Source organism: Cucurbita moschata, unplaced genomic scaffold (genome assembly GCF_002738365.1).
Source record: "Cucurbita moschata cultivar Rifu unplaced genomic scaffold, Cmos_1.0 Cmo_Scf00006, whole genome shotgun sequence".
In the NCBI taxonomy this organism is placed as follows: Eukaryota; Viridiplantae; Streptophyta; class Magnoliopsida; order Cucurbitales; family Cucurbitaceae; genus Cucurbita; species Cucurbita moschata.
This window is the reverse complement of record NW_019268522.1, coordinates 588,311-599,439: the sequence shown is the minus strand read 5'-3', so window position 1 is coordinate 599,439 and position 11,129 is coordinate 588,311.

Genomic DNA, 11,129 nt, shown 5'->3' with positions numbered 1-11,129 from the left:
AGGGGGGAGAGAGAGAGAGGGGGGGAGAGAGAGAGAGAGAGAGGGAGGGAGAGAGAGAGAGAGAGAGAGAGAGAGAGAATTCAAAAGAAATCACTAATACAAAGCATGGATTCTTCTTCTTTCTTACAATTTGTGCCTTTTTTTGCCTTTTCTTTTTTGGCCATTCTTTAGCTCTTTAAGAGGCCTTAGCTTAGTTTCAATTCTTCTATCTTACTTTTTTGATTTTTAACCAAAGGTATTATCTCTTGAATGTTTATGATAAATTATGTATTTATTCATATTCTCTTTCTCTCTTTTTCACTCAAAGTTTCAAGTTGTCATTTTTCTAATGCATATCTATAAGCTTATCTCTTCAATGTTTATGCTACATGGCTAGATCCAAATGAGCCTTTTGCCTCACTATGTGTCTATCCAACCCATGCATGCAACTTTCTTTTGGGTTCCAAAAGTTGTTTCCTTCTTAAACTTTGTGTATTATATTAAGTACAAAGGTTATAGGATTGAGTTCTTGCTCATATCTCTATGTTTTTATGATGTTATCGATGCTAAATGTGAGATCTCACATCGGTTGGAGAGGAGAACGAATCATCTCTTATAAAGGTGTGGAAACATCTCCATAGCAGACGCGTTTTAATACAGTGAGGTTAATGACAATATGTAAAAGGCCAAAGTAGACAATATTTACTAGTGGTGAGCTTGGGCTGTTACAAATGGTATCAGAACTAGACACCTAACGATATGCCAGCGAGGACGCTACGCCCAAAAGGGAGTGAATTGTGAGATTCCACGTCTGCTGGAGAGGAGAGAGGAGCATCCCTTATAAGGGCATGGAAACCTCTCCCTAGCATACAAATTTTAAAACGGTGAAGCTGATAACAACATGTAACGAATCAAAGCGGACAATATCTACTAGAGTGAACTTGGGTTGTTACAGCATAAGTTAAGTTTTTGCCCTAAAAGATGTTATCTTTAAATATAGACCAATGATCTCCTTCCATCGAGATGATCCTCGATTACTTAGGTCGTTCCATAACAAGAGTGAGAATATCGTATCTTTACCAAAACATTCATAAACACAATATAATTAATATCTTCTCTCTAAGAAAGGAATATCTAAGTTCCAATTGTAAGGCTCTAAATCAAGAGCAACACATACACAACTCAACTCACAAAGCTTCAAAGTAACACAAAAATGAATCACTATTGTGAAAAATCTACCCTAAGAGTTGAAGAATCTTCTCCAATTTTTGGTACTACTTACTTTTTAGGAAGTGGGTTGGAAGGTAACAAGATTCTCACTCACATTTACCTTATATTCCTTCTTTTGAGTTCATATGTTCTAAACAAGAGCTCTTACTTTCTTCAAGAACCTTCATCATTCATGAGTTTCATCTTTAATTCCAAATTGATTTTGTGTTCTTCTTTTCAAATCTTGTATCCTAAAAGATTGAAATGAACAGCTACAAAAAGTAAGTGGCCATGCATTCTTAATACCCATTATTAATTACTTCTTTTCCCTTTCCTTTTTTAAAATCTCTTTCTAAAGTTCTTAGTTCAAAGCAAGACTTGGGTTGAGCATAGATTCTCCTTTGGCCATACACAAATTATAGGTTATAATGTCATTCACCCTTTAATAAATCATTAAACTTCAATTTCTTTCACGTACATCCAACCATTCTAAGGTAATTGTTAAAGTATATGGACTTTATTATATAATTATGACTAACATGAATTAGAATCGAGTTGCTATAGCGATATTTAACCTTTAACACGGTAACTCCCAAAGGATTGAGTCAGTATCAGGGTCAAGAGTATCTAAACATTATCAAATGGTTAACATACAAAACTCCTTAAACCCTATTTGAGTTTCAAATACAATTTCGAAAGCATATTCTACTCGTTTTAGTTTCTCAAACTTAACAGCAAAACAAAGAGGAGGTTGGTTTTGATCTTTGATCGAAGTATACCGAAACGAAAAACCAAAATAGATTGGGCACTCACGTAATACACGTTATACTAAAATACTTTAATCACAATACTTTTCTGATAGCGATTTAAAGGGAAAAAACACTAACGATTCTTGTCCTTCAGGATTAATAGCTTTTCTTAGAAATGCTCTACGATTAATAAAAATCGTATGAAACCTAAATCGTGTAATGACACGTAATTATTTCTAATAATTTATTAACCTTTCAATGTATGATTGTCGAATCTCACGATTCCAACTTGATGCTTAACGTTCGGGTTTGAACAAGTCAAGCTTATTGATTCACAAAGAAAATGTAGATGTAATAATTCAAGCCCACCGCTAGTAGATATTGTCCTCTTTGAGCTTTCCTTTTCGAGCTTCCCCTCAAGGCTTTAAAACTTCTCTACTAAGGAAAGGTTTTCACACCTTTATAAAGGGTGTTTCGTTCTCCTTCTCAACCAACGTGGGATATCACAGTGAATAACTATCAAATGGGTCATTCAGTATCGAAAAAGACAAGTCGGGTCATTCAATATCAAAACGAAAAACAAGTGGAGTAATGTGTAGGAGTGTATGGATATGTTGGAATTTTGATGGATAAAGAAAGAAAGTTAAATTTTGTGTGTGGGAAATGGAAAAGTTGGAGATTGCATCAAATTCTCTTGCACTGAAACAAAGAGAAAGAGGAATGATGATGATTTTGGTCACTTTCTCACCCTCTCTTCTCTTATAAGCTTCCAATACTCAACTTTTCTGCAGATTCTCTCTCTCTCTCTCTCTCTCTCTGTGTTTTAGGGTTTTTAGGGTTTGTGAGGGAGAGATTTAAAAAGAATGGCACAGAGAGATTCTTTCTTGTGATGACACGTGTACAATTATTCCCTCTAAATCGTCCTTCTGAATATCCTTTCTGTCTGGATGAAATATATTATGTAGTAAGGAATATTCTTCCACTCGGCCCCCATTTTCTTACTTTTTTGTTTTCTCTTTTAGCTCCTTTTACTTTGTTTATTTTGCAAACGAACCCTTGTATTATTCTCTTATTGCACTAACAACATCGAGTGGGTATTTTTATTGCACGTAACAACACGAGCAACGAGCGAGTAGAAAAACTTGGGATTCAAGTTGGATGGCCCATAGAAGCCAAACACTTTTTAGGATTTCTTACGTTTTTAATGTGAATTAGGTTAAAGAGGAACGAATCCGAATTGAATCAAGATATGACAAGCTGAAGGCATGCATGGAACGTACCCTCTCTAGTGTCGACCCTTGGCCTCATAGGCCAAGCATTGCATTTGAGTAATAACTCAAGATCTTCTTCTCTCTTTTTTTTTTTTTTTTTGTCTCATGGCTCGTTCTTTCTATGTTGATCTGAATTTATCTCGTGTTTGTCTCGTTCCCCTTAGTTTCGCCTCGATTCTTCTTGGTCCAGTTTCTTTAGAAAGATGAAAATTAATTTCTAAAAGATAGATTTTTTTTTTGAATTCGACGAAAAAAAAGGGGAAGAAGAACCTTCCGAATAATTGGTTGAAAAATGAAAGGGACCAAAAAGCCACGGGAGGGAGCTAGAGCTGAGCTGAGCTACCGCTAGGCTTACCGGAGCACATCCCTTCTTCCTAAAAAACCACTCCCATTTGGATTGGGCCTTTTCGCCTTGCCTCGAGGGCTTACAAATCCATGAGCTTAGCTTACAATAATTTTGGTATTCAATATGCTCTTTCTTCCCCTTTTAATTTTATTCCCTAACTTGAACCTATTTACCTTATTTATTAACCGGGTCATAAATCAATTTATGGTGGGGTTCGTTTTGGTTCATTATTTAATAAGAATTGTTTGAATTAAAAAATATACCATCCGAACAACTCGATTGAATCTAAAAATGTCTCAACTCGACTCGACTCGACCCAACTCACAAAAACCCCGTAATATTCTATTTATTTAGATGGGTAAAAACAAGTGGGTAAAAAAAAAAAAAAAAAAAACTTATTCCCTTTCCCAATTGAGACTTTTAGCTAAGCTTTGGTTGGAAAGTTAAGAGATTCTTATTTAAGTATTATAAAAAATATATATTTTTTTTTTATACTTTATACTTCAATGTATACAAAAATAAATAAAAATATGCTTAAGTAGTGGTAGATACTTATCATTAAAGTTAAAGAAGATATACAGATGAAAGAAAAGTGAGATTCTATTATTCTTAACCTAATTTTTTACTGTAAAATTATACCTTATTGCAATTTGATAAACCCAAAGCTCAGAAATTCAAACCCTTATTCAATGGATTATATGAAATATTCTTAAGCTTTGACAAAAGCCGTCGATGGCAACACTTGTGGCCTATAATGCCCTCTCCGTTAGAATCATTTATTGCTCTTTACCAATACTTGATGTTAAAACCCATTTGTGTTATGCAAAAAAGATAATATTCTCTAAATCCTTGGCTTTTGATTAATGGGAGATTCGTTCGTTCGTTCTTCGGATCCTAAATGTTATGCTATGACATCGATTCTTTTATATCATTATGATATTATCTATTTTGATCAAGAATATATGTTCAACTAGTACTAGCTCAGCTCGGATCGAAACTTGCTTTGATTTGGTTGGTGGGTTTTGCTCGTGGGATTTAACCTAATACCTTGACACCCGTATATCACTAGTGTTCGTATTTCTTAAGATACCCTCTCTTTCAAGATGATTCGTTTTCAAGGTTGGATTTGAAAAATCTATTGGTATTGACATTTTTGTTAATTTAAGTATAACTCAACTGATTGAGAGATATTGTAACAGCCCAAGCCTTCCGCTAGCATATATTGTCCTTTTTGGCCTGTTACGTATGGACGTCAGCCTCATAGCTTTAAAACGTGTCTGTTAAGGAGAGGTTTCCATGTCCTTGTAAAATATTTTGTTTTCCTCTCCAACCGATGTGGTATCTCATACATATACTCTCAACAATGGTAAAAATTTAAGTCTCTCCACTCTATGTTGTTGAACTAAAAAGAAAACGGACATTTTTTGCGCTAATCAGTATGGAGCTTTGGTTACACGCCTTTACGATTGTTAGCTAGGTCTAATGGATAGAGGAGCAATGCTAAGCTCGGACCAAAAGGGAAAAACAAACCCTAATAATTGCAATTTGAACAAAAATATTATTATTAGGTCAATTCGAACGTAGAATAAATTTTTTATTTCAAAGTGAACGGCTTTGTTTCGCGTAGCTATCGTAAATAAACAAAAAGTTTGATGCTTTTAACAACCATAGGAATGGTTCCATATTAGGTTAAGGGAAGTTGACCAAAAACATGTTTTTGAAAATGGCATCTAAAGAACAATTAGCTAAGAGAAGTGGAGAATGGAATTAGAATCACTTTGGTCGGCCTCTAAGTGATCTCAATTGCAAAAGGATGAAGAATTCATGCATGGGAAGCTAATAAAAAATAAAATAAAATAAAAAACCCTTTTTTATTTTTTATTTTTCGTGAAAATGCATCAAAGATAGTATCTGATCTAAGCTCCATACGATACGACATTCTAACGCTACAACAAACGAACTTAAATTTTAAAAGATTTAATACGTTAGCCTTCAATATAATACTTTAAAATAAATGAATGAAAACCTTGAGTGAAAACCCTAAACATATAAATGATAACAGTGAGTGAAAAAGCTGAGTCACGATCAACATTTTTCAAATTTATAGTAAAAGATGTTAAAGTTCAACTGATCTAGGACCTTATAATCCACTCCCTTTGAGGCCAATGTCCTCGCTAACACACTACCTGATGTCTGCCTCTGATACCATTTATAACAGTTCAAGCCCACTACTAGTAGATATTGTCCGCTTTGATCTGTTACGTATCGTTGTCAGCTTCATAGTTTTTAAAGCACGTTTGCTAGGGAGAGGTTTTTTCACACCCTTATAATGAGTGTTCCGTTCTCTTCTTTTATCGACGTGAGATCTCACATTAACATATCGTTTAAGTGAAAAACACGTCCCTAAAGTTCTTTCTCAAACTATTTTCCTATAATTTTTAAAAACTTTCTGGGTCATTTAGTACTTGTTTGGTAGTCATTCTCTCTCGACGCTCAAGTTCGTTGATTATACGTCGTCAACTTCAAACGTCATTCTTCAAATAGATCGCTGTTCCAACTTTTATATGTTATCATTAGCCAATATGTCTCATTTTTTTCCCAATATTTTTCACCACTCTATGATGCCTACTACTCAAAAGCCCACAAATGGGTTGGGCCAAATCAAATAGATGAGACAGATGGGCCAGAAACCATGGGCCTGGGCTTGGATTTTGACGGCCGACCATGAGAGCCCACGTTTCAATTAAAATGGGCAATTTTTTATGTACGAGAATAATGTTAAGGTTCCTATCAACCGAACATTACTACCTTGTTATGTAAGGTTGGTCGTGCTTCAATTTGCAAGACCCCATCAAAATCCGTCACTCCTAGGTCGGAAGATTCGTTTGTCGATTAATATCTCTTCTAAATTATCGGTTTTTTGAGAGAAAAAAAATTAGAAATTTACTATAATCGATAGCTTTATTTAGATCGAAAAGTTTAGACTAGAGTTGACGACTTGCGAAGAGATAAGCTTCTCGATATGGACGACATTTCAGACCAAACAATGTTTGCTAGAGATTGAGCTTGACTCGAGAGCTAAGTTTTGCTAAGGCCTTGTATGGACAATCAAAATTAACCCAAATTTAAATTCAATGAATCATTTGATGTGACACACGGTAATATCTATATGTCCAAACATCTAAGAAATGTTCAAATTCAATGAATCATTTGATGTGACACACGGTAATATCTATATGTCCAAACATCTAAGAAATGTTCAAATTTGATGTATTTGACACATACATTTAGTAAAAAAACCAAACTTAAACATTTTTCGTTTTCGGGTCATTTTCAAGTCATTTTCCATAGGTGTAACATTGCGCTTTTTTCCTCTTTGAGATGAGGTTCATTAACTCGTTTAGAAAAGTTGTTTTCTTGTTTTAGTATCATTGAAGATTATTCTAAGCGTAAAATAAGGAAGAACAAAAACATGTATTCAGGTCTAAAAGATCTCACAACCTTAACCTTCTCAAGAAAACCCTAATAGAGACACTTAATAGTTATGTTAGTAAAAATAACCGAACTTAAACACTTTCGTTTTCAGGCCATTTTCGAGTCATTTTCCGTAGGTGTACCATTGCACTTTTTTTCCTCTATAAGACAAGAGTTAATAACTCGTTCTGAAAATTTGTTTTCTCATTTTAGAATAATACCAAATCAACTAAAGATTGTTCTAAGTGTAAAATAGGAAAGAAAAAAAGTATGTACTCAGGTCAATAAGACCTCACAATCTTAACCCTCTCGAAAAGACCTTAATGGAGACACTTAAATCATTATGTGAAAAAACTAAGTTTCTTTCAATATTTTTCAACGAGACTCTGAAAAACGTTCAAATTTGATGTATTTGACACATACATTTAGTAAAAAAACCAAACTTAAACATTTTTCGTTTTCGGGTCATTTTCAAGTCATTTTCCATAGGTGTAACATTGCGCTTTTTTCCTCTTTGAGATGAGGTTCATTAACTCGTTTAGAAAAGTTGTTTTCTTGTTTTAGTATCATTGAAGATTATTCTAAGCGTAAAATAAGGAAGAACAAAAACATGTATTCAGGTCTAAAAGATCTCACAACCTTAACCTTCTCAAGAAAACCCTAATAGAGACACTTAATAGTTATGTTAGTAAAAATAACCGAACTTAAACACTTTCGTTTTCAGGCCATTTTCGAGTCATTTTCCGTAGGTGTACCATTGCACTTTTTTTCCTCTATAAGACAAGAGTTAATAACTCGTTCTGAAAATTTGTTTTCTCATTTTAGAATAATACCAAATCAACTAAAGATTGTTCTAAGTGTAAAATAGGAAAGAAAAAAAGTATGTACTCAGGTCAATAAGACCTCACAATCTTAACCCTCTCGAAAAGACCTTAATGGAGACACTTAAATCATTATGTGAAAAAACTAAGTTTCTTTCAATATTTTTCAACGAGACTCTGAAAAACGTTCAAATTTGATGTATTTGACACATACATTTAGTAAAAAAACCAAACTTAAACATTTTTCGTTTTTGGGTCATTTTCAAGTCATTTTCCATAGGTGTAACATTGCGCTTTTTTCCTCTTTGAGATGAGGTTCATTAACTCGTTTAGAAAAGTTGTTTTCTTGTTTTAATATTATACCAAATCCACTAAAGATTGTTCTAAGCGTAAAATAAGGAAGAACAAAAGCATGTACTTAGATTCATAAAACCTTACAATCTAAACCCTCTCGAGAAGACCCTAATGAAGACACTTAAATTATGTGAAAAATCTAAGTTTCTTTCAATATTTTTCAACAAAACTCTAAAAAACGTTCAAATTTGATGAATTTGATAGATACCTTTAGTAAAAAAAAAATAAACTTAAACACTTTCATTTTCGGGCCATTTTCGAGTCATTTTCCGTAGTTGTATCATTGCACTTTTTTTCCTCTTTGAGATGAGGGTCATTAACTAGTCTAGAAAAGTCTTTTTCTCGTTTTAGTATCACAAAAAATCCACAAAAGATTGTTCTAAATGTAAAATAAGGAAGAAAAAAAACATGTACTCTGGTCTAAAAGATCTCACAACCTTAACCCTTTCGAGAAGATTCTAATGGAGACCTTAATTACTTGTGTGAAAAAACTAAGTTTCTTTCTATTAAGGATAGTTAACCGTTCATTATAAGGCAAATATCTAGTTTCTTTCTGATATTTGCCTTACATTACGGCTTACCATATTTGCCCTGTATTCATTTATTATTTTTTCCCTTTATTGTTATTTCCATATTATTTGTAATTTACCATATTTCTCTCTTCGATAAATGATTATAAATAAGAGAACTCTCCCCACCATTTAGAAGTGGTGGTTTCAGCAAACATTTATATGATATTAGAGCCCTTTCGGTTTAACAACTCTAATCCTTTATTCTCTATGGCTTCCGAATCCTCTTTATCATCTTCTTTCTTTCACGACTCTAATCCATATGATCATCATCAAACTTTCTTCCTCCAATTATTTTCTTTGGAAAAGCCAACTTCTCCCTCTCCTTGAGAGTCAAGACATGCTAGGCTATGTTGATGGAACTATGGTTCCACCACCTCGCTTTGAACTAGAAACCTCCTCAACACTCAACCCCAAATATTTGGCATGGAGAGAAGCCGATCAACGACTTCTCTATCTTCTGTTCTCCTCTCTCATCAAGGAAGCCATGGCTGTTGTTGTTGCTCTCTCTACTGCACGTGATGTTTGGCTTGCGTTGGAAACTATGTTCAGCCATCATTCGAAAGCTCGTGAAATGAGACTCAAGGATGACTTGCAGCTGATGAAATGTGGCACCTGTTGCTGAGTATGCCTGTGCCTTCAAAAAAATTTGTGACCAACTTCATGCCATTGGCAGACCCGTCGAGGACATTGATAAAGTGTCTGGTTCCTTCGTGGACTCGGCACCGAATTTTCAACTTTTTCTACTGCTCAGATGGCTCTCACCCCTATCCCCTGTTTTGTAGATTTAGTCTCTAAAGCTGCAAGTTTTGAGTTGTTCCAGTGCTCCCTTGAGTCCTCTGACTCCACTCCTACAGCATTCACAGCCACTAATTGTGGTCGCACCCATGGAAGCCACCCTGCTTCCTTTAGCAACCAACGAGGTCATTCTTATTCCTACAAAAACAACTCTTCCAATCGAGGACGAGTCCACTCAGGTCAGGGTCGTCAAGCACCTCACTGCCAAATATGCCGCAAAGAGGGCCATTATGCTGATCGCTACAACCAACGGTATGTTCGACCTGATTCTTCTCATGCTCACCTTGCTGAAGCCTTTAACACGTCATGTTCTATTGCTGGACCCGATGCTGCTGAATGGTTTCTAGACACTGGGGCTTCGGCCCATATGACTGCCGACCGATCTATTTTGGATCAATCTAAAAATTACACGGGTAAGGACTCTGTGATCGTAGGAAATGGTGCATCCCTACCCATTACTCACACCGGTACTCGTTCTCCAGTTCCAAATATTCACTTATTAGATGTCTTGGTTGTCCCTCATCTCACTAAAAATCTTCTTTCACAAGTAAATTAACGTTTGATTTTTCTCTTTCCGTTAAATTTACTAATAATCTTATTACTATCCAGAATCGTCAAACAGGAAGGGTGGTGGCAACCGGTAAAAGAGATAGAGGGCTATATGTGCTGGAGCGCGACAACTCTACTTTTATTTCAGTCCTTAGAAACAAATCTTTACGTGCTTCATATGATTTATGGCATGCTCGTCTGGGTCATATGAATCATTCTGTTATTTTTTTTTTAAATAGAAACGGTCATCTTTCTCTTACGTCTTTATTGTCTTCTCCATCGTTATGTAATACTTATCAGCTTGCGAAAAGTCATCGATTGCTTTATTCCCGCAATGAACGTAGGTCGTCTCATGTGTTGGATCTTATTCATTGTGATCTTTGGGGTTCTTCTCCCGTCAAATCAAATTCGGGTTTTCTTTATTATGTTATTTTTATTGATGATTATTCTCGATTCACTTGGCTTTACCCTTTAAAAATTAAATCTGATTTCTTTGATATTTTTTTTCAATTTCAAAAATTTGTGGAAAATCAATATTCTTCTCATATCAAGTTATTTCAAAGCAATGGAGGTACCGAATTTACTAGCACTTGTTTCCAAACTCATTTACTTAATTCTGGCATCCACCATCAACTCTCTTGTTCATATACACCTGCTCAAAATGGTCGTGCGGAGAGAAAACATCGTCATGTGACTGAGTCTGGCTTGGCCCTTCTCTTTCACTCTCATCTTTCTCCTCGTTTTTGGGTTGACGCCTTCAGCACTACAGCATATACACCTGCTCAAAATGGTCGTGCTAAGAGAAAACATCGTCATGTGACTGAGACTGGCTTGGCCTTTCTCTTTCACTCTCATCTTTCTCCTCGTTTTTGGGTTGACGCCTTCAGCACTGCAGCTTATATTATCAACCGGTTACCTACTCCACTTCTTGGAAGTAAGTTACCCTTTGAACTCCTTTATGGCTACACTCCACATTGTGATAATTTTTATCCCTTTGGTCGTCGCGTTTA